General features: G+C 46.7%; 1 protein-coding gene across 5 annotated transcripts in view; it reads right to left on the bottom strand.

Moving 5' to 3' along the window:
* Positions 1-21,781, bottom strand: part of TVP23A (trans-golgi network vesicle protein 23 homolog A) — a 54,505-nt gene that overhangs the window by 7,117 nt on the left and 25,607 nt on the right. Inside the window, exons 1-2 of one of the 5 annotated variants that reach the window (XM_064478192.1) lie at positions 1,615-4,677; positions 202-281 (exon numbers count right to left, since the gene is read on the bottom strand). The exons of 3 other annotated variants lie outside the window; for them this stretch is intronic. The gene's annotated coding sequence lies outside the window, so the exon portion shown is untranslated. Of the gene's footprint in view, positions 1-201; positions 4,678-21,781 lie in introns of those variants that run through there. One more of the 5 variants, XM_064478191.1, reaches the window with a different exon arrangement.

Raw genomic sequence — 21,781 nt, 5'->3', positions numbered from 1 at the left:
CTGGGGGAGCTGAGGCTGCGGGCGGGCCTGCAGGGGACGAGCCCACTTGATCCTCCAGAGAAGGACCACGGTCAGAGTAAGTACACTGGAGGCTCCTGTAGAACTAGGGGCTCCTGACTCCCAAGAGAATGTTAACTGAGATACAGGGGCAGGAAGGTGGGGCTGTGCCCAGATACCAGCAATTCTGCAGAACGTTCTCACCTGCGCCTCGCGGATGCTGAGTTCTCCTGGCAGCCGTACCTGGCATTTAAGAACTACATGATCACACAGAAGTCGCAAACCTGGAATGTTACAGGAGATAAGACTCTTGGGAGTCTCTTAACACCCTTTCCGCCTTAAACCTTACCGAGGAGCTTTCAACTATCTTAACACAATCTTTCCCTCTTCACCCTGAAAATAAACGAGTCCTCTTCTAGTGGCTGAACATCCCTCAACAGCAGAGACCACGTTTGAGATAATTTTGTATCCCCGGGAGCGCCTGGCATCCCAGTTCTCGGCAAACGTCCCTTGTATCGGGCCGTGTAGACCAGCCCGCGCAGGCCCACTGGGAACACCTGTCCTCGCTGTAGGACAGCATAGACTGAAGAGGTGTAGGACGGACCCAAGAGTACACTGACCCAGGGTGATACCTGGAAGGTATGCGTTCGAATAAATCCCCTGCCCACCCACTGTTTTTCTTTTTTAGACTGTGGTTTCCTGACAGAAAATGCAGAAAAAATTCCAGTTGTTGGAAAGTTCTGTTTAGTTGGGTCCTGGGTACCTGACTGTTTCCTTGAGTGGAAGGTATTACAGTTGTTGCTGCTGTTGTTCAAACCAAGCCAAAAGCAAGCAGAAAAGGATGCTCGTTGTACTTTCAGATCCTGCTTTCATCCTGTTTTATGCAGGCTGCTCTCTGGGCAACCCTCCAAAGCCTGACTCAGTCTACCTCTGGAGTTTGCCTGGCCCGTGCCCCCGGCGAACACGAATGTGGTCTCAGATCGGCTTTCTAGTTTTGGGGGTTTTGAAGGCTGTGGCTTGAGCCTGCCTACCCTTCCCTACCATGGGGTCCCCTGTGCCCCCAGCCTTCTCTCCTGCCACTTCCATAGCCACAGAGCACAGATGCACCAAAGTCCCCTCCATATCTCAATGCCACTGGCTTCCAACTCACCCTCACTGGCACCTACCTGGTCGCCCCCTTGAGAGGCAAATGGTACAGAGGTGCCTGACTGCCAGGGTCCAGATCCTGGCTTCAGCCTCTGAGTAGCTCCATCTCCATGGCCATCCCTAAGCTATATAACCGCTCATCACCTCAGTCTCCACTTCTGTAAAATGGGAATGGCAACCATGGCCACTGCCTAGGGTACTCAGTGAAAAAAGATCAAGTGAAGGTGGCGCGTAGAAAGTGCCTGAAACACAGACCACACTCAGTAACTGAACAACTGTTATCTCAGCTTCACAGTCACTCGAAACTGTTCCACCTCCAAGGAGCCAAATGGTAAAATTCCCCCTCTGACCACAGCTTACTCTCTCTCACTCCCCAGGGGCTGACTTTTTCATCTGAGCAGGGATCCCCCAAGACTCCTGATCTGCCCTATTCCCCCAGCCCCTCTGCTTTCACCGAGGAAGCTTCCTTACCCTCAGCCTTCGTGGGGAGTGTTTGCCGGTCAGTATCCATCACGCTCCCCCAACCCGGAAAGGCAGAAGCCTGTTACCTCAAGAGGAGGAGGGGAGAATGACAGACAGTGAAAGGGGAGATGAGATTACCTAATTCAGTGTTAAGGTAGGGAGGGGCTTGCTGGGCTCTTGTTAAAGTGTAAATCTATTTTCACAGTTTCTGGGCCGAGGACACATGTTGTCTCCCCCTTGAAGGGAAACCCAGTAGGTTCTCAACCTGGCCTGTGCTTCACAGTTACCTGAGGAGGCCTTGAAAGGAGCACAGGGTTTCCCCAGTCCCAGAGCACGCAGGTTCAGATCTAGAGTGGGGCCTGGACGTGAACTTCACCAAGGACAAGCACTGCTCTATCCTGGAATCACAAACTCTGGCCCAAGGGCCAAATCTGGCCCACTTCCTGTTTCTCTAAATAAAGTCTTATTGGAATTCACTCATGCACTGGCCAGCACAGCCGAAAATATTCACCCAGAATTTGTGCCAATCCCTGCTCCTGACCGGCAGGAAGAATTTGGTGATGAATTTAGGCTCTGTTCAAAACAAACCAAAATGAAGCAAACTGCCACTAATGGCCTCTCCCCTTCAAAAAAAATTTCCTTTCCAAAGCTGCAGGCTGGGAGCTGCCTGACTGCCAGAATGGGTTGTGCTGGAAGTCAGAGCAGTGTTCTCTCTGGGATGGTAGAGGGGGCAGCGACTGGGAAGGCACACAGGGGGCCTGCTGGCTGCTGGAGATGCTCTGTATCTTGATCCCTTGTGTGCACACATATTAAAAATTCATCAAACTGTACATTTAGGATCCGTGCACCTAACTTTATGTGCACTACACCTCAATTTAAACATTCTGATTGAAGCCATTGACCAAAGAAAAATCTTGGCAAGTCACCCTAAAAATTCTACATGAGATACAGCCCAGCCGTTGCACTCAGTACTTGCTCACGTGAGCTGAAAACTTACGTCTGCGCGCACACACACACACACACACACATGTTTATAGCACCTATATTCATAATTGCCCCAAATTGGAAGCAACTAAGATGTCCTTAAATAGGTCAGTGGATAAACCACCACACACCCACACAGTGGAGTAGTATTCAGCACTAGCAAGCAGTGAGCTACCAAGCCAGGAAAGGACATGGAGGAAACTTAAACGCATATTGCGCAGAGAGAGAAGCCAGTCTGAATATCTACTGTAGGAGTCAAACAATACGACATTCTGGAAAAGACTCAACTATGGAGACAGTAAAAAGATCAGTGGTTGAAAGGTTAGAGGAGAGGGAGGGTGAATAGCTGGAGTCCAGGGGATTTCTAGGGCAGTGACACTAGTCTGTATGACACTGTCACGGTGGACATATGACATCATACATTTGTCAAAGCCTGTAGAACGTACAACACCAAGAGTGAAACCTGATGGAAAAAAAAAATAACGTGTTAGTTCATAAATGTATGATACTAATCCAAGGCGTTAATATAGGGGGAACTTTGGGGGGGAGGGGGATCATGGGAACTCTGTACTTTTGCCCAATTTTTCTGTAAACCTAAAACTGCTCTAAAAAATGGACACAGGTTGGGGGTGGTGCTCTGTCTAGACAGCAGAGTCAGATCAGGGTAGGGAGGACAGCGTCCCAAGGCACACACATCCCCTTCCCCACGAACTTCTGGAGCACATTTGATTTGGGGGGGAAAAGGCTGATTTAATCCTAAATTCAGCAGTGATCTAACAGTATCTTTAAAAGTTGCCTTTTGTTTGTTTATATTACTTTGAAAACTGAGTTCCTCATCCAACATCCTATTTTAAATTCTCTAGTCATCCTACAGACCCTCTGGAAAGCTGCTTTTCACCTTGGTAGAGGAAAGACAGTATCTTTTCTCCTTGGTTTACTTTGCTACTAAAATAGCATCTGAGAGGATGTCTAGAATTTGCTTCAAAATAATCCGGGGGCGGGGAGTGGAGGTGGGGTGAAGACGAAATGGTCATGTGTTGAGCATGAGTGAACCCAGGCAGTGGGAATACCAGGGTCATTATTCTCTGTGCTTTTATGTAAATTTGAATGAAAAAGTTAGAAAAATAAAGAAATCAGCAGAGGCAGCCTCAACTTTGCATTGAGGCAACATGCCTTTCAGAATAAACCAAGCTCATCAATTAATATTCTGGGGGCCACGTGTGATAAAAAAAAAAATCAGACTTAAAAATCCCCAATTGAGTAATTCGTCATTACAGCTGGGTGCATGAGGAAAATTCCAGAATGCAGGTCCTTTCATCTAGGCTTACCAGTCCCTCTGCCCAAAAAAAAGGGGGGAGCACCCCTCTCTATGGAGTACAAATGCTCATCCCAGCCCCCTCCTGGACTGTGGGTGCAGTGAAAGCCAGAGAGCCCTGATCCACATTCATGCTCCATCCTTGCTGGGTACATGGCCCTGGACCACGTAGTAAACCTCTCAGAGCCTCAGTTTGCTCATCTTTAAAATGGGAGAGTAATATTTACTTCAGATGCCCCAGGCTTCTGGGAGGAAAAAATACCAACGATGCCAGACCAGAGGGGGCCTCAGGTGGCTGTGGTTAATATCACTGTACTTATCATCTGACTCATTCACGGTCAGGATTTTTGAGAACGGAAGAAAGTGAGAAGCAGCCTTGGCCAGTGACGATCATTTTGGATCTTCCATTACGTGTTTCCCCCCACTGTTAAAAGCAAGTAGGGTGCTGCTATTTATTTCTTCAGCCCCAACATCCACTTCGAGTCAGGTGGCTCTTCTGCTCCTGAAGATGTGGGAGGAAGGCGAGCCCAAAGTGTGAGGGGGAGGCAGCTAAATCCACCTCTGCCCGCCCCTCGGCCACTTCTCCACATGCCTGGCGCTTCTCAGAAATGCGGGATCGGTGGCCCCCGACCCAGACCTCCTGAACCTGGATCTCTACTTTAACGAGACCCCAGGTGAATCGTGTGCTCGTTGCCAACCAAGAGCCCTCCCTCTATTTCCTTTTCAAGGTTAACTCAGTTCGAGGAACAAAGGAGGAAGGAACTCACACCCAACAAAGCAGAGGCCCCTATGAGCCCTTCAGAAACCCCAAGAGACTGGCTGATTCAGGGTGTGAACCGTCGGGGCTGAGCTGAGCTTTCTTCTCTAGAATGACCAGATGCACTGTTAGCACCATCATCCTTCCGACTCCAGCTTCCTGCTTCAAATGACAGCACCTGCTCCCCCGCCTCCTCCTCCATCTGGGCCCACAATGGGCAGGTTTGGGGCTGCTGGGACGTCTGAGTAGATTGCTGATTGCTCAGCCCTCACAGCTTTGATTCAGAGGTCAGCACAACACAGGTCTGAGTGTGGACGTGAATAAAAGAACAGACTTCCCTCTGGTCTCCACGGTTTTCCCTCGTTTCTGTTCTTTATTTCTTTTTAAAGAGACACCCCAACTTTACCTGCTGCGTATGCAAGGCAACAAAATGCCAGCCAACCTCCAGGGACAGGTCAGCGGGCCCCTGGCCACTCAGCCCCGGCTGGGCCCTGTGCGAGGGTCCCTACCTCTGTCTCTGGGGCACCCAGGAGGATCTCCCCCAGTCCCGACCCCCACACAGCTGCCGCCACCCACTCCCTCCTCCTGCTGCTGGACCCAAGGACCAGATTCCTTAAGAAATGGGAAAGCAAAAGAGCTAAAACTGGTCTTCAAACAAAAACTTTCACATGCACATTCACAGCAGTAACATTCACAATCACTGAAAAGTGGAAACAGCATTCAGATGTCCATCAGTGGACGAGCAGACGGACAATCGTGGTCCATCCATACAATGGGATATTGCTCTGCCATAAAAAGGAGTGAAGCACAGATACCAGCTACAGCGTGGATGGGCCTTGAAAACATTAGGCTAAGTGAAGGAAGTCGGACACAAAAGCACAGATACTGTATGATTGCACTTCTGTAAGTAAGCTACCCAGACTAGACAAATTCAGAGACAGAAGCAGACTGGGGGACTGCGGGAGGAGGAAATGGGGAGTTACTGCTTAATATGCACAGGCTTTCAGCCTGGGGTGATAGAGAGGTTCCAGATATGGATGGTGGGGATGGTTACAAAACGTGCGAATGTACTCACTGTCACTGAACCATACATTTGAAAATGGCTAAAATGGTAAAGGTTTAGTTAATGTACGTTTAACCACAGGTTTTAAAAAGCTGAATTGAGTACTGATGCGTGCTACAACCTTGAAAACACACTAAGTGAAAGAAGCCAGACAGAAAAGGCCACATTCTAGGATTCCTTTCTTGTGAAATGTCCAGAATAGGCAAATCCATGGAGACAGACAGCAGATTTGCGGTTGCCAGGGGCTGGGGGGACAGAGGACAGGGAGTGGCTGCTTAATAGCTGTAGGGTTTCTTATTGGGGTGATAAAAATATTCTGGAATTAGATAGTGATGATGGTTACCCAGCAATGTGAATGTAGCAAATGCCATTCAATTGCTCACTTTAAAATGGGTAAAATGGTCAATTTTACATTATGCATATTTTACCGTTTAAAAAAGAAGATATACAGCAGAAACTGACACATTGTAGCTGACTGTACTTCAATAAAAAATAATAAAATAAGTAAATAAATGAGAGAGAAGAAATAGTAGTGGGGAACCGTGCCTTCAGAGGCTCTCCTTTAGAGAGAAGGCAGTGGAGTGGTGATGGGGGCAGTGAGTAGAGGTTTCCAGGTAAGAGTTCAGACACAAATTATCAGTTGCCTGGATTCAAATCCCAGCTCCACCACTGAGGACCTGTGTGGCCTTAAGCAGGTGACTTAACCTCTCTGTGCGTCCCAGGTTCCTCACCTGTAAAATGGGGTGATAAGAGTCAGGGCTCCTGAGTTGCACAACACCCTGGGGCGGGGGGGCGTTCAATCACAGTTGGTATGAATCGTGTTCCCTGGCACCGAACAGCCCACGCGCCAGGAAACACTGACCTCGTGAAGCTGCTGGGAAGATTACGGGAGACTAACAATGCACACGGAGGGCTTAGGGCACTGCCTGGTGGGCAGTGAGAGCTCGGTACGGCTATTATCAGAAGTAATGGTGCATCTGCAGTCACTCCACTGCCCTCCTATTGTGCAACGCAGTGCTGCTCCACGTACGAATCACCTGGGTCTCTTGTTAAATGCAGATTCTGACTCGGGAGGCCTGGCGTGGGGCTGAGAGTCTGCATTTGAATGAGCACCAGGTGATGCTGATGCTGCCAGTCCAAGGACTACCCTCGGAGCAGCGGGAACAGAGGAAAGCGGGCACTGCTGGATGTGCTGCCCAGGGCTGCTGGAAAAAAGCGCTACAAACTGGGCCACTTAAAACACCAAGCTCACAGGGTCTTCAGGGTTAGTCCTTCCAGAGGTCTCTAAGCTGGAGTCTATCCTGACCTCCCTCCTACCTTGTGAAGACAGCTGGCACCCTTGGCGTTCCTCGGCTGGTAGCTGCACGACCTCAGTCTCTGCCTGCATGGTCTTTACGTGTTTGTCTTCACGTGGCCACACCAGTCATATTGGACCAGGGACCTACCTGACTCCAGGATGACCTCATCTTCACTAATTACATCTGCAAAGACCCTACTTCTGCATAAGGTCTCATTTTGAGGTACTGGAGGTTAGGACTTCCACACACCTCTTTTAGGGAGGACACAGTCAACCCATAACACCCGCCTTGGGACACATGAGCCCAAAGAAAATAAGCGAGGTTGGAAAGGGACAGAGAGCCATCCTGCAGACACGGGTCGGAAGGTCAGGGAGGTGAAGTGAACTGCCCGGGGGTCAGAGCAAAGAAGCAATTCCCTAGGTGAGGCGCTGCTGGAATGGGGCGCACGCTCGGCTCTCCAGCTGCAGACCCTGAAGGGAATCGACCACCCACCCCAGGAAGGGTTGTGTTTTCTGATTAGCACGGAGGCCCCTGTGGGCCAGCAGCTGCTCTGAGTGGCAGAATCAGCACCAGCACCAAGGGCCCCACTCAATCTCAGCCCAGTTTCATAGCTGCCCCACCTGTCGGCTGCCCCCGTGAACTGCAGATCAACGGAAAGGGACATGTGACAACAGTAACCCTTCTCTCCCTAAATACATCCATTAGGAAGCTATCAGCCCTGCCTGATGCACTTTCTAGCCATAACCACAGAGCCGGAAAGCTGGCGCAGGAGATGATCTCAGGTCTCTTTGGAGAAACAGCAGTTCTGGCCACAGATGGAGAAATGCATACATGCGGCCGGGACATGGGAACATCCCAGGTAGCAAGGAAGCTGTCAGACCGCAAGAGCCAGGTCAAAAGACTCGGAGGACAGTGGGTAGAGGCTCCCACTGGCCAAAGGTGGGGCTGCTTGAGTAGCAGGAAGAATGTCTTAATCCATGAGTCATGTGATACTTAAGCAAAACCCTCAGTGATCACTTACAGGGGGTCCTGGGCAATGAACCCGTCGCTTGAAAATGGAAAAATGAAAGGCAAGCAACAAGCGTTCATTATGCCTTTTCTCCATTAAGTATATGTTGCCGTGACTAAATATTTGGAGAGGGGAGTTTCTCTTTCTGGATACACTGCTTCACAAATGGGGAATGACAGCATTAGAATGCCATCCTGCCCCAGCCACCAAGGGATTCTGGAGCAGCAGCTGAGGACAAGCAGGCATTTGGAGCCCCTAATGGAAGAACTCACCCCCTTACCCAGCTTTGAAGCTGGCTGTGCCAAAAAAAAAGAAAAAAAAGCCCAAACAAATCATACTCATCAAGCCTCCAGTTCCAATTTACAAGAAACATAGGGAACAAAGGCAAATATTAAAAGATGCATCAGGGTTGCAGTCGGCAGTTTCCAGACTGAGAGCTCTACAGAACAAATCCATTACAAAGAGCGAAGAAAATGAGAGAAGGGAGAGGACTGGGAAAAGTACAGACTAAGAAGGACCTAAGAAATCCAGCCACCAATTGCAACATGTGGAAGTCATTCAATTGCGGTTCCAACAAATAATGAATAAAACTATGAGACAATCAAGGAAATCTGGACATTAGCTTGATATTTCATGAGATTTGGGAATTGTTAATCATTTTAAAGTGAGAAAATGCTACTGTGGTTTTGCTTTTAAAAACAAATTCTTGTCTTTTAGAGATAACATATCAAAATATTTACATTTGAAGTGATGTGATGTCTGAGGTTTGTTTCAAAATAATCAGGCGGAGGGTGAGAGGCAGAGTATAAATGAAAAAAGACTGGTCATGAGTTGATAATTTCCAAAGCTGTGTAATGGGTACATGGGGTTCATTCTGTTATTCTATTTGGTATACGTTTTGGAACTCTCTTCAATAATTTTTTTTAAGGAAGCAGACTACTGCCTTTCAAATTCCAGTTCTGGCATTTACTGTGTGACCATAGACAAGTGACTCAACCTTTCTGGTCCAGTTTCCTCACCTGTAAAATGGGGATAATCACATCCACCTGATGTCAGGGCCTGGAGCACAGTGGGCACTCTAAGACACACATGCATTTCTTCGTTCTTCAGGCTGGAATATGTAAGTAGCCAGCCTCTGAGATGGGCCCCAAGGATCCCAACCTCCTGGTAGTCACACCCTTGTACAGTCCTCTCCAACAACGAACCACCAGGGCCGGTCTGCATGACTGACAGAATACATCAGAAGTGATTCTAAGTTTGGTTATAACACATTGTGGCTTCTCATCTTGGTCACTCTCTCTTGCTCTCCCACTGCTTGCTTTCCCTGGAGGAAGCCAGCTGCCATGATGGGAGCAGCCCTATGGAGAGGCCCACGTGGCAAGGAACTGAATCTTCCAGCCAACAGCCACGTGAGGGAGTTCTCTTGGAATCAGCTCCAGCTCCTACCACCCCAGTTGAGCCCTCCTATGACATGAAGGCAACCTCATGAGACCCTCAGCCAGAACACCCAGCTAAGCTGCCCCCAGATCCCTGACCTCCAGGTACAGTATGAGATCATAAATATTTGTTGTCTGAAGCTGCTAAGTTTGGGCTTGTTTGTTATGCAGCAATAGCTAATTAATACAGGCTCGCATTTTGAAGAGCTCTAACTCTGTATAACCCATACTGCGTTTTGCCAGGTGGTTTCAAAGGGCAGGGAGAGCCAGTTTCCTCTCAGAATCCAGGTGGTGAAATGAAGGGTCCCAGTCTTAGCTGAAGACAGCTAGGGGTCAGGGGAGACCAGGAGGGCAACTGCAGTTACACTCACCTCTTCTAAACAGGAGACTCAGTGTTATCAACTGAGGGGGAGAAAGAAGCAGAGAGGCCAAGACTGATTTTCCAGAAGGCGAGAGCAGAAGTCAACCAGCAGGAAGACGCTTAGAGCAGGTGGCGCCACAGAGAGGTTGAGGAAGGTATTTTTGTTTGTCTTCACCCTAGCTCTGAGTGGGATGCTTTTTGTTTGTTTGGTTGGTTTTGTACTGGAAATAGAAAGTAGAATTCACCCATTTATGTGCTCTAGCTACTAGATTCTGCTAGAAAGTGGGCAGGATTTGAAGGCATCGAATATCGCTCTTATGTGAGCTTGGATCTGTTACCTGGCTCTTGGGAGCTTCAGTCTCCTCATATGCAAAATGGAGAGAATCCTGTCTTTTCTTGCATTTTTAAAAAATTTTGACCATTTTAATGTGTCTGTAATCAGGATGCATCCACTAATGTTTGCAAATATCAAGATGGTACATATTCCCGACCCCTAGGAACTATCACTGGGCCAGTGCACCTTAAAATGATAGCATCTTAGAAGCAAAGAGCCATATGGGTTATTTAATGGGAGAACTGAGTAAAATCCTTATTAATTCATTTAGCAAATACTGAATCACTTTTGTAGCCTGGCCTGTGGGAGCCTCATTAAATTGGTTTCTTTCTTTTTTAGAACAGCCTGTGACACTTAAAAAAAAAAAAAAATCTATGTTTTCTGGCAACAAAAGGATGTTCCAGATGTGGTCTGACTTGTTTCTGCCTCAAGACTTGGGGTTGGCTCCTCTCTAAGGAGGCCTGGGTTCTTGAAAGGCAAAGAAAATCAAGGCCCAAAGCCTGGGGGCCGGGGTGCAGGTATGAGGTGGTGGAGGGCAAAAAAAGTGCCACATCTGGGCCATCTTTGGTAGTGACAGAGCTTGGGGAAAAATGCCCTTTTAAGAAGAGTGATTTTTTTAAATTTGGGTTTCTTTTGGTGGGGCAGGAGAAAGGTAATTAAGTTTCTTTTTCTTTCTTTTTAGAGGAGGTACTGGGGATTGAACCCAGGACCTCTCATGCATGCTGGGCATGCGCTCTACCACTTGAGCTACACCCTCCCCCCCCCAAAAAAAATGTTCTTTTAGAACACAGCGTTTCTGCAGTATTTCTGCCAAAAATCATGACCTGTTACTCGTCATGAGTAACATCAAACAGACCCAAGTTCAGATGCATTCCTCAAAGTAGCTGGCCTGTACTCTTCAAACTGCCCATGTCATGAAGGACAAAAAAGACCTGAGAATAGTTCGATGCAACTGAATGCAATAGGTGATCCCGACTGATTAGTTTCCAATTTAAAACACACTTTGTTGCTGTGTTTTACAATTCTTTCTTCTGGGGTTTCATCGACCACTAAAATTCTCCATCAGTCACACTGAAAGCAGTAAGTTTTGTGATTGCTGTGCATGGGCGTTTATTGTTTGCAGGTTAATTTGGCACTCAAAATGATGCTTAATGCTAAGATGGAAACTGTGATTTAAATTGTCCAACGACATAAAATTAAGTTCATAATCAACATGTAGATGCTTTACATTGATCCTCAAAATTGTTTAAGAAATAAGGGAGTTTGAGAAATTGGGCTTAAAGCAAAGGCGCCACATTTATTGAGCACCTACTGTTTCTCAAGCACCATGTCAGATCCAAGTGAAATACAGTGGACCAAATGGACCGAGCCCTACCCTCATGGACGTCACCAGTCTCAGGGGCCGGGGGGTGGGCAGGGAAGCAAAGAAGCAAACAGGCAATTTGAACTCAGTCTGAAAAGTGTCATTAATGGGATAAGCAGAGTCACAATCAAAATATATAACCACTCACATGGCACACCCACTGTCCAGGCAGAACAGTGATGCGGGGTCCCCCCAGCTGTCCTGCTGTTCCAGGTGCTAATCCTTTAGCTGTGAGAGCCCCCCCCCCCCAGGGCAGGGTGTCCACGACGCTCTTGGCTATTTACTGACATTTTAACAAATCCAAGAGGTGGACACATCAGCTGGCCCCCAGGCTGGGGTAGACACGAGGGCTGCAGGGACTGAGAGGAGGGCACCTAGCTCAGAGTCGGGGATGTTTCTTAGTAGTAGTGAGGATGAAGATCTAAAGGACATGGGACAGCTCATGAAACTTCATAACAAAAAATAAACAACCCAGTCCAAAAATGGGCAGAAGACCTAAACAAGCAATTCTCCAATGAAGACCTACAAATGGCCAAGAGGCACATGAAAAAAGGCTCAATATCACTAATTATCAGAGAAATGCAAATCAAAACTACAATGAGGTATCACCAGTCAGAATGGCCATCATTCAAAAGTCCACAAATGATAAATGCTGGGGAGGCTGGGGAGAAAAGGGAACCCTCCTACACTGCTGGTGGGAATGCAGTTTGGTGCAGCCACTATGGAAAACAGTATGGAGATTCCCCAAAAAACTAAAAATAGACTTATAATATGATCCAGCGATCCCAATCCTGGGCCTATCTCTGGAAGGAACTTTAATTCGAAAAGGTACATGCAACCCAATGTTCATAACAGCACTAGATACAACAGCCAAGACATGGAAGCAACCTTCAAGTCCATCGACAGATGACTAGATAAAGAAGTTGTGGTATATTTACACAATGAAATACTACTCAGACATAAAAAAGAATAAAATAATGCCATTTGCAGCAACATGGATGGACCTAGAGATCATCATTCTAAGAGAAGTAAGCCAGAAAGAGAAAAATACCATATGATATCACTCATATGTGGAATTTTTAAAAAGTAAGAAGACACTAATGAACTCATCTACAAAACAGAAACAGACTCACAGATTTAGTAAACAATCTTATGACTACCAGGGAAAGGGCGTGGGAAGGAATAAATTTGGGAGTTTGAGATTTGCAAATGTTAGCCACTATATATAAAAATAGATTTTTAAAGTTTCCTCTCTATAGCACAGGAAACTATATTCAATATCTTGTAATAACATTTAATGAAAAAGAATATGGAAAGGAACATATGTATGTATGTGCATGACTGGGGCATTGTACTGTACACTAGAAATTGACACACTGTAACTGAGTATATGTCAATTTAAAAAAAAAAGGACACAGGGTTTCTTTGGGGGGCAATGAAAATGTTTTGGAATTAGATAGTGATGATGGCTGTACAACCTTTGGAATATACTAAAGGCCACTGAGTTGTAGCCTTTAAAGGGGTGAATGAATTATATCTCAGGTAAAAATAAATGAATTTAAAAAAATGTTTAAGATCTAAAGGACAAATTTAAGCAGCAGAGAACAAAGCATGTAAAAGGCCAGGGGATGAGCCAGGGCATTGGGGCGCTAGGTAAATGGGCTCAGATGGCCACACCAGCCTGAACCCCCGATGCAGGGCCACTGCAAACAGGCCCTTCGATCACCTGGTGGTGACTTCAAGAGGTCTGGGGAGAAAAACACAGCGTTAGAGAGGAATTTCAACTCAAAGCCTCTTGCACCTCTAGAAAGTATAGTAGAAACGCTATTGTTGGAGTAATGTTTCCTCCCCACTGTCCTTGAGGGGTGGTGATGGGGGGTGAGGGGTGGGGGGCTGCAAATTCAGGTGCTTCTAGGGCTGAGCTGGGCTGGTAAATAAGTCAGTCTGGGTGAGAGCTGGGGCTCACCCAGAAGAGGCAGGTCCACTCTTTCAAATCTAACAGCCACTCACAAGAAGTCAGCAATCCAGATTAAAAAAAAAATTTTTTTAATTGCATATTAAGTGAAAAAAGCCAGTCTGAAAAGGCTGCATACTGTATGATTCCAACTACACAACATTCCAGAAAAGGCAAAACTAGGGAGGCAGTAAGGAGGTCAGGGGTTAGGGCGGAAGAAGTGAACAGGTTCTTCTGGGCAGTGAGATTACTCCGTCTGACACTGTAATGGTGGGTACGGGTTGTTACATTCATCCAAACCCACAGAATGTACAACACCCAGAGTGAACCCCAATGTAAACTACGGACTTTGGGTGATATTGACGTGTCCATGTAGGTTCACCAACTGTAGCAAATGTTTCCTCTGGCAGAGGGGATGTTGAGACTTGGGGAGGCTATGTGTGGGAGGGGGCAGGGGGCAGATGAGAATCTCTGTACCTTCCCCTTAATTTTGCTGTGAACCTAAAACTGTTTAAAAAAAAAAAAGTCTAACATATAAAGAATAAAAATAATACAACAAAAATTTTTATTTAGATGAAATTCATATCACATGAAATTAACCGTTTTCAAGTGAACAATTCATGGGAGAGGTTATAGCTCAGTGGTAGAACACTTGGCATACCCGAGGTCCTGGGTTCAATCCCCAGTACCTCCATTAAAATAAGTAAGCCAAATTACCTCCCCCCTCCCCCGAAAAAAGCCACCACCAACAACAACAAAAGAATTTTTTTAAAAATTAAAGTGAACAATTCAGTGACATTTAGCACTTCACACATTTCCATCATTCCAAAGTAATCCCCATACCAGTCAGGCAGTTTCTCCCCGTTTTTCTCTCCCCACAGCCCCCGGCAATCACCAACCTGCCAGCTGCTTCTGTGGCTCACTGTGTGCTCTGTGACTTCTGTGTACTCTGAGCAACTCAGATTTCTTATGGGACCCATTCCATTTTTTGAATTTAAATTCACATTCATTTAAAATACCTCCCTGGCCTAAGGGAGTATGTCTGAGGGTTGGAGTAGTTTGACTGTCTCTTTGCAATTTGTAAAGTGTTTTACAATCCGGGGAGAGAGACATTTGTATTGCAATGCAGAAAAAAAAAAAAAAACAAAAACCAGGATCCATTAACATGATTTGTGGCTATTTCTGACTCATTCTGGAAGCCTCCCTACTCCCGTAATGAGTGAGGAGTGAGTAATTGGCCGTGCAACACCCAAGGCTGAGCCCGAGTGAAGAGAATTTCCTCAGTGCTGGACTAGGGCCAGCCCTGGGCTTTTCCCCTTGGATTCCAACTCAGATTTATTGAGTTGGTCTTTATTAAGGAAATGTCATCAGCATGACTTACTAGAATATATGGCTCAGGCTTGTATCAACACCTACCTCACTCTAATGAAGATGAAAACACACACACACACACACACACACACACACACACACACACACACACACACACACACACACACACACACACACACACACCCCAGCGTGAGCACTCCTTGCTTATCCAGAAATGGACCATCTAGAAAAATACAGCAAGTCACTCAGAGCAGAGCAGAATCAGAATGCAGGAGCCTTTCACATCCATTTCAACACTTACTGAGTCAACATGTTCAGGGATGGAGAACCTGAAGTTTTGGCCCTTTGTCTGTTGAGTTCCCTGGGGATGCTGATGAAGTTGCATCCTGGGATTGCAAGGCCCGAGACCTGCACCTGGGACCCACTGCCTTCAGCCATCCCTCTCCAATCTCAGAAGTCCCAGCAGCTGGCAGAATTTGGACAGAGATCAATTTGAGCCAAGTTGCCACGTGTGTCCCTGGAGTCCAGCCAGTTCAGGCCGCCAGCATCTTTCACGCTGACCCTCCACCAGCCTCCTTACAGATCTCTCTGCTTCTGTTCTTGCCCTATGGGCCACGCAGCCATCTCGGGCACCTTTCTCAAGGGTCAATAGATCATAGCTCTCCCCTGCTCAAATCTCGCCAAAGATTGCCCATCAAGGCAGACAAAGTTCCAATTTCCCATCGGAATTTTCAAGGCCTCCACATCCTTCCCCTAATGAAGCTCCAACTGTCTCCTCCTCCCACTGACCCACTTTCTACACACCGGCATGGCTCTAACAATCCCTAGGGCCTTTGTACTTCCTGCTCCCTCTGCCAGAACTCTCTTCTTGTGGATCTTCCCATGCCTGGCTCCTCCTTGACATTTGGGCCTCAGTCCAAATGCACCTCCTCAGGCCTCCTGAGCCCTCCAGGACCTAAAGGGGCCCCCTGGCCCTGGATCCCTTTTTCATGGCACTTGGGACTCTCTGATGTTATTTTGTTTAGATATTTGTTTATAGGCTCACTGTCTCTCGCCAATTAAAATGTCAGCTCCATGAGGGCAGGGACCAGGCCTGTCTGGTGTTCTCTGTGGCCCTTAGAACAGTGTTTGGCACACAAAGGGCCTTGAAACTTTTTGTTGATTTAATGAACAACCGAGTGAGTGAATAAATCCGTGGCTCTCAGATGAGAAGTGATTTGAGGTTCCCCTGCCCCCAGCAATACCTGGAAACATTTTTGGTTGTCACAAGTTGGGGAGGGGGGCTGCTACTGGCATCTAGTGGGTAGGAGGCCAGAGATGCTGCTAAACATCCCACAGCGCACAGGGCAGCCCCTGGAACAAAGAATGCCCAGCCCCAAATGTCAATAGTGTCAACTCTGGAATAAATGAATGAGTGAGTGAAACACTCCAGGCCCACGAGGTCAAGCTGGCGTCCAACATCGAACATCAAGGAGTCCGACCAACGTCCCTTTCTGGTCCCAAATGCCTTCCCCAGTTGTGTGGGTCCTGGTTCAGAAGAAATCTCTCTTTGGTGATCCTGGTGTTGGCACTGCTTAGGCAATCAATTTCGTGTTAACAAGAAATATAAATAAGGGGAAGTGAAGCGGCTGGAGATGGAAGGGGTTAATTTCAAAACATGTAATTCCGTGCCCTGATCAAAGAGAACTGAAATTTGTCTAGTTCCTTGATTCTGCGGGTTATTTTCCTTGGTAATCATGAGCCTTCCTTAAAATTGAACAATCAGCTCTTGGTGGGACCTGCTTGTGTGTTGTTATTTCTATATTTTTTTGAATAGATTTTAGAGTGGGGAGAGGGTTGGTGTGACTCCTTGTCCAAAGTCACCAGGGACAGGGGTCTGGGCAAGGGGGTCCTCACTTAGTGAGGCAAACAGACTTCCTAGAATGACAAAGCCAAAATTATTTTTCTCATCTATGTGTTGTGTAGCATGATGTGTGCGTGCGTGCGTGCGTTCGCAGCCATTAGAGACGCACCTGTGTTGATTTCTGGAAACAAAGGATGACCACGCAGGCGCATCTGTACCATCACCTGCCCGCTCCTTTCTTACCCACACCCCACCAGCTTCACTTGGGTCAGTGTCAAACAAAGAGGCTTCAGGAACGCTCCGAGTTCCCGCAAATGCAAATGTGATTTCTCCAATTCGAAACCCCAGAGAGCGAGAGAATCATCTAAATCGGGGTTCTCAATCGGGGACAGTTTTCGCCCCAAGGGACATGTGGCAATGTCTCGAGTCATTCTGGGTTGTCACAACTGTGGGGGGGGGCAGTGTCACTGGCACCTCGTGTGTGGTGTCCAGGGATGCCGCTGAAATCCTACAATGCACGAGACAGCCCCAACAAAGAATTATATCAACAGTGCTGAGGCTGAGGAAGTCTGCTCTGAAGAGTGGGAGCACCTCTGCAGGCTGATCTACACGAGGGGAATGTAAAGTACGCCCCAGAGGAAGCAGGAAGCACTTGCTAAAGACCCGAGGATGCTGTGCACAGGGCAGAGCTTGTCTGGAGGGTCTCTCCCTGCGTGAGCGCCTGCTCCTCTAAGCACAGCGTCATGTAAGATGCGACTCCAGAGCCAGATCTAAAGGCTAAGATCCCCACCCTGCAACTTAACAGCTGTGTGACATCGGGCCAATCCCTCGACTCTTTCCCTCAATTTCTTTAATCTTGAAATTGATAAAAATCACAGTACCTACTTCATAGATTTGTAATACAGGTTAAATGAATTTTACGAGTAAAGCCCTTAGGACGGTGCCCACATATAGTAAGTGCTAGGTAAGAGTTTGCCATTATTTTTCATTCAATATAACTTCCCCTAAAGAGCAGCCAATACCTTCATCTGCAGCTTGTTTTGAGGAACAGCTTTTGTACCCAACATGGGAAGATGAATAGATGGAAGATAGAAGACTTCTTGAAAGACAAAACGCTATTCTACCTGACAGGCGAGTTGGGGATTTGCAGGGTTAGTTCTGATTCCCCATGATTTCTGCCTCAGGACCCGGCCCCACTAACATGGACTCCCCGTGGCCCCTGAGACCAGAGGACAGCCAGCTCCCCTCAATCTGACGCCCACTGGGCTGAATGAGGACCAACCAGGGAACAACGACCAAGCCCCACCAACAAACCAGCCCTGAAAACTAAGACCAAAGTCAGATCCAATAAATCTGCCTGGAGCAAGAGCCGATCCCCAGCACTGGGAGGGAATCCACTGGAAAACACAACCTTTGGGTCCATATGCATTTTGTGAAGACAGTGCCTCGAAAGCATAAACAGAACTTCCCACAGCATGGACAGTCTCCAGCTCCAGGGACAACCCCAGGGCAATGTCCTGTTGCAGCTGTGGACATGACTCCACTTGGGCCCTGCCCAGAGTCAGGACACAGAAGTTATCCTTATGGTCAGATTTTTAAAGGGTACCATTTATGAAGGATAAGGTGTCAGGGGTCCCACTGGATTCACTGTATACATTCACCCAATTTAGTCCTCCCTTTACACAAACTTATGATGGAGCTAATATCGTCCCCATTTTACAGATGAGAAAATGGGGGCTCTGGAGGTGCCCTGACTTGTTCAAGGTCACTGTGAGTGAAAGGTTAACATCAGGCTTGCCTGGGGATGACCTGGGTATCCCACGGAGGTGTCGTATCTGCCTGTTCGTGCGTGGAACCTGCCCCCTCAATTCCCCGAGTTGGAGAAACTGTGAGCTGGAAGGCAGACCTTGGACTTCAGTGTACAGGGTCATAGAAGACATTAGCAGGAAATACAGCCGAAGCTTCTCCACCTCCAGGTGACTCACACAGCACTTGGACTCTTGTTCCTGAGAGCTCAACACAGCCCACATAGTAACAGAGGAAAAGAAGCTGTGTGTGAGGGTAGAGGCTGGCTCCCTCTCTGAGATGAAGATGCAGCCTCACTGCCTTGCATCCTTCCAGAGAGCCAAGTACACAGTTCTATATGAAAGCCTCTTTGTGTCTTGGGAGGCTTGTCTGCCAGGTTGAACCCACAACCACAGTTAGTTGGCTGGGGAATAATGGAACCAAGATTCAAACCTGGGATCTGCCTGACCTTGAATCCAGGCTCCCCCTGCTCCCCAAGACAGCTGGAAGCCCAGAGTACTCACTACAAGTTGCTCTGCAATACAGCATTGCTAAAGCACAGAGTTACCATATGACCCAGCAATTCTGCTCCTAGGTTTATGCCCAAGAGAATGGAAGACATATGTTCACACATCAACTCATACATGAACGTTCATAAGAGCATTAGTTACAAGAAGCAAAAAGCAGATGCAGCTCAAATGTCTGTCAACTTATGAAGGATAAAGAAAATGTACTCTATCCACCCACTGAAATATTATTCAGCCATAAAAAGTATTGAAGGATCTGCCAAAACAAGGATGAACCTTGAAAACATGATGCTCAGCGAAAGAAGCAGACAAAAGGCCACATATTGTATGATCCCCTGTATATGAAATGTCCAGAGTAGGCAAATTCATAGAGACAGAAAGTAGATTAGTGGTTTCCAGGGGCTGGGGGAGAGGAGAAATGGGAAGTGACTACTTACTGGATACATGGCTTCCATTTGGGGTGATGAAAAATTCTGGAACTAGATAGAGATGATGGTTGTGCAACCTTGTGAAAATACTGAAAACCACACTGAACTGTATATTTTAAAAGGGTGAATTTATGATACATGAATAATAGTTCAATAAAAACATATACATGCACAACATGACACCAAAAGCAAAGACAACAAAAGGAAAAATAGGTAAATGGAACTACATCAAATTTAAAAAAAATCTGTGCATCAAAGGACACAATCAATAGAGTGTAAAGGCAACATATGGAACTGCAGAAAATATTTGCAAATCATACACCTCATAAGGGGTTAATATCCAGAATATATAAAGAACGCCTACAACTGAACAACAAACAATCTAATAACAATTTTAAAATATACAAAGGATTTTGGATAGACATTTCTCCAAAGATGATATACAAATGGCCAACATGCACATGAAGATATGCTGAACATCACTAATCACTTGGGAAATGTCATTCAAAACCACAATGAGATACCACCACACATCCATCAAGATGGCTACTATGAAAAAAACCCAGAAAATGACAAGTGTTGGTGAGGACGTAGAAAAACTGGAAACCCGTGCATTGCTGACAGGATTATAAAATGGTACAACTGTTAGGGAAAATAGTATGGAAGTTCCTCAAAAAATTAAATATAGAATTACCATATGACCCAGCAATTCCACTTCTGGGAATATATCAAGAAGAATTGAAAGCAGGGTCTCAAAGATATTTGCACATCCATGTTCATAGTGCTATTCACAAGAGCTAAAACGTGGAAGTAACCCAAGTGTCCCTTGACAGATGAATGGATGAACAAAATGAGCTAAATACATACAATGGAATATTATTCAGCCTTTAAAAGGAAGGAAATTCTGCCTCATGCTACAACATGGATGAACTTTGAGGTTAAGTGAAATAAGTCAGTCCCAAAAAGACAAATGCTCTATGATTCCATTTACATGAGGGAGCTAAAGTTGCCAAATTCAGAGAGACCCTTAAAGAAGAAGGATGATTGCCAGGAGCTGGGGTAAAGGGGAGGTGGAGAATTGGTGTTTCATGGGGACACAGTTTCAGATTTTCAAGATGAAAAAGTTCTGGAGATCTGTTTTACAAAAACACGAATATATTTAGTGCTACTGAACTGTCCACTTAAAAATGGTTAAAATGTTAAATTTTATGTTGTGGGTTTCTTTGCACAATTAAAAAAAGTAAAATAGAAAAGGGGAAAACACACACACAGCGGCACATAACTAACAGTTCCTCTACCTGCCCCGGTGTGCTGTATCATCCTCCACTGATCCTGCAAGGTGCCCTCCCCACCACGCTGCACCTCACTGACCTGGAACCAGGGACAGGAAGGGCGGGGACCAGGTCTCTAACCCCAGGGCTTAGCCAGCACTTGTACACAGATGTTGCATAAATATGTACTGAACAAACTGTAGAGCAACCACGTGGTGAGGTCAGGTTGGTACAGCTGCCCCATTTTACAGATAGGTCAATGGAGGCTCAATAAAGGCAAGGAGAACATGGCTCAAAATCACAAAGCCAGCAAGTGGCAAAGGAAGAAATGGCCCCGATATCCCAGACTCCTGTTAATAGGGCCCCTTCCATAATTTCACCTCCCTTCAAAGTCAACCTGGAATCTGTTTCAACGTGGAATTTACAAATATCAATTCTCACCCTACAGTAGTGATTCTCAACTTGTTTGGATCATGGACCCATTTGATAATGTAATTAAAGTTTGAGTCCTTTTCCTAAAGCAGCACACATATGAAACCTAGATAATAGTTTCCAGAGGGTTCCTGGACCCTGTGAAGTCCATCCACGGGTCCCAGTTACAAACCCCCTTTCCATCCTGCTAACTGGGTGACTTCATTTATGCTCAGGATTTAGAGCCTTCTCTACAGTCTTGAGCATCGGAATCAACTAGGGATGCTATATGAAATTCCCCGGCCCATCCCCTGTGCCCTGGTTAAGTAGGTCCAGGGCTGGACCAGAAATCTGCTCCAGAGGATTCTGGGATCGGCAGCTCTCAGACACACACAGGTCCATGGGCTGCTGCCTCCCAGATGACCTCCCTGGAGCTCCCAGCCTCTTTTCGCAGCCGCCCACCAAACCTGGCCATTAAAACATTCCACCACAACCCAACAAAGGCAACCCTGGGCTCAACATCTTCCCCCCATAAGTGCTGGGTTACGAGGCCAGAAGCCTGGGCAGCACCCTTGACTATCCCCACCCGCAAACCACACCTTGATCATCACCAAGGTCGGCTCAGTCTGCCTCCTCTGTGCCTATGGGCCCCTCCAGTTCCTTCCATCACCCCTGCCAATGCCCTGGTCCAAGCTGCCAACTTCT

This window comes from Camelus dromedarius, chromosome 24 (assembly GCF_036321535.1).
Source record: "Camelus dromedarius isolate mCamDro1 chromosome 24, mCamDro1.pat, whole genome shotgun sequence".
NCBI lineage: Eukaryota > Metazoa > Chordata > Mammalia > Artiodactyla > Camelidae > Camelus > Camelus dromedarius.
The sequence above is the reverse complement of the archived record's forward strand: the minus strand, read 5'-3'. Positions and strand labels throughout refer to the sequence as shown.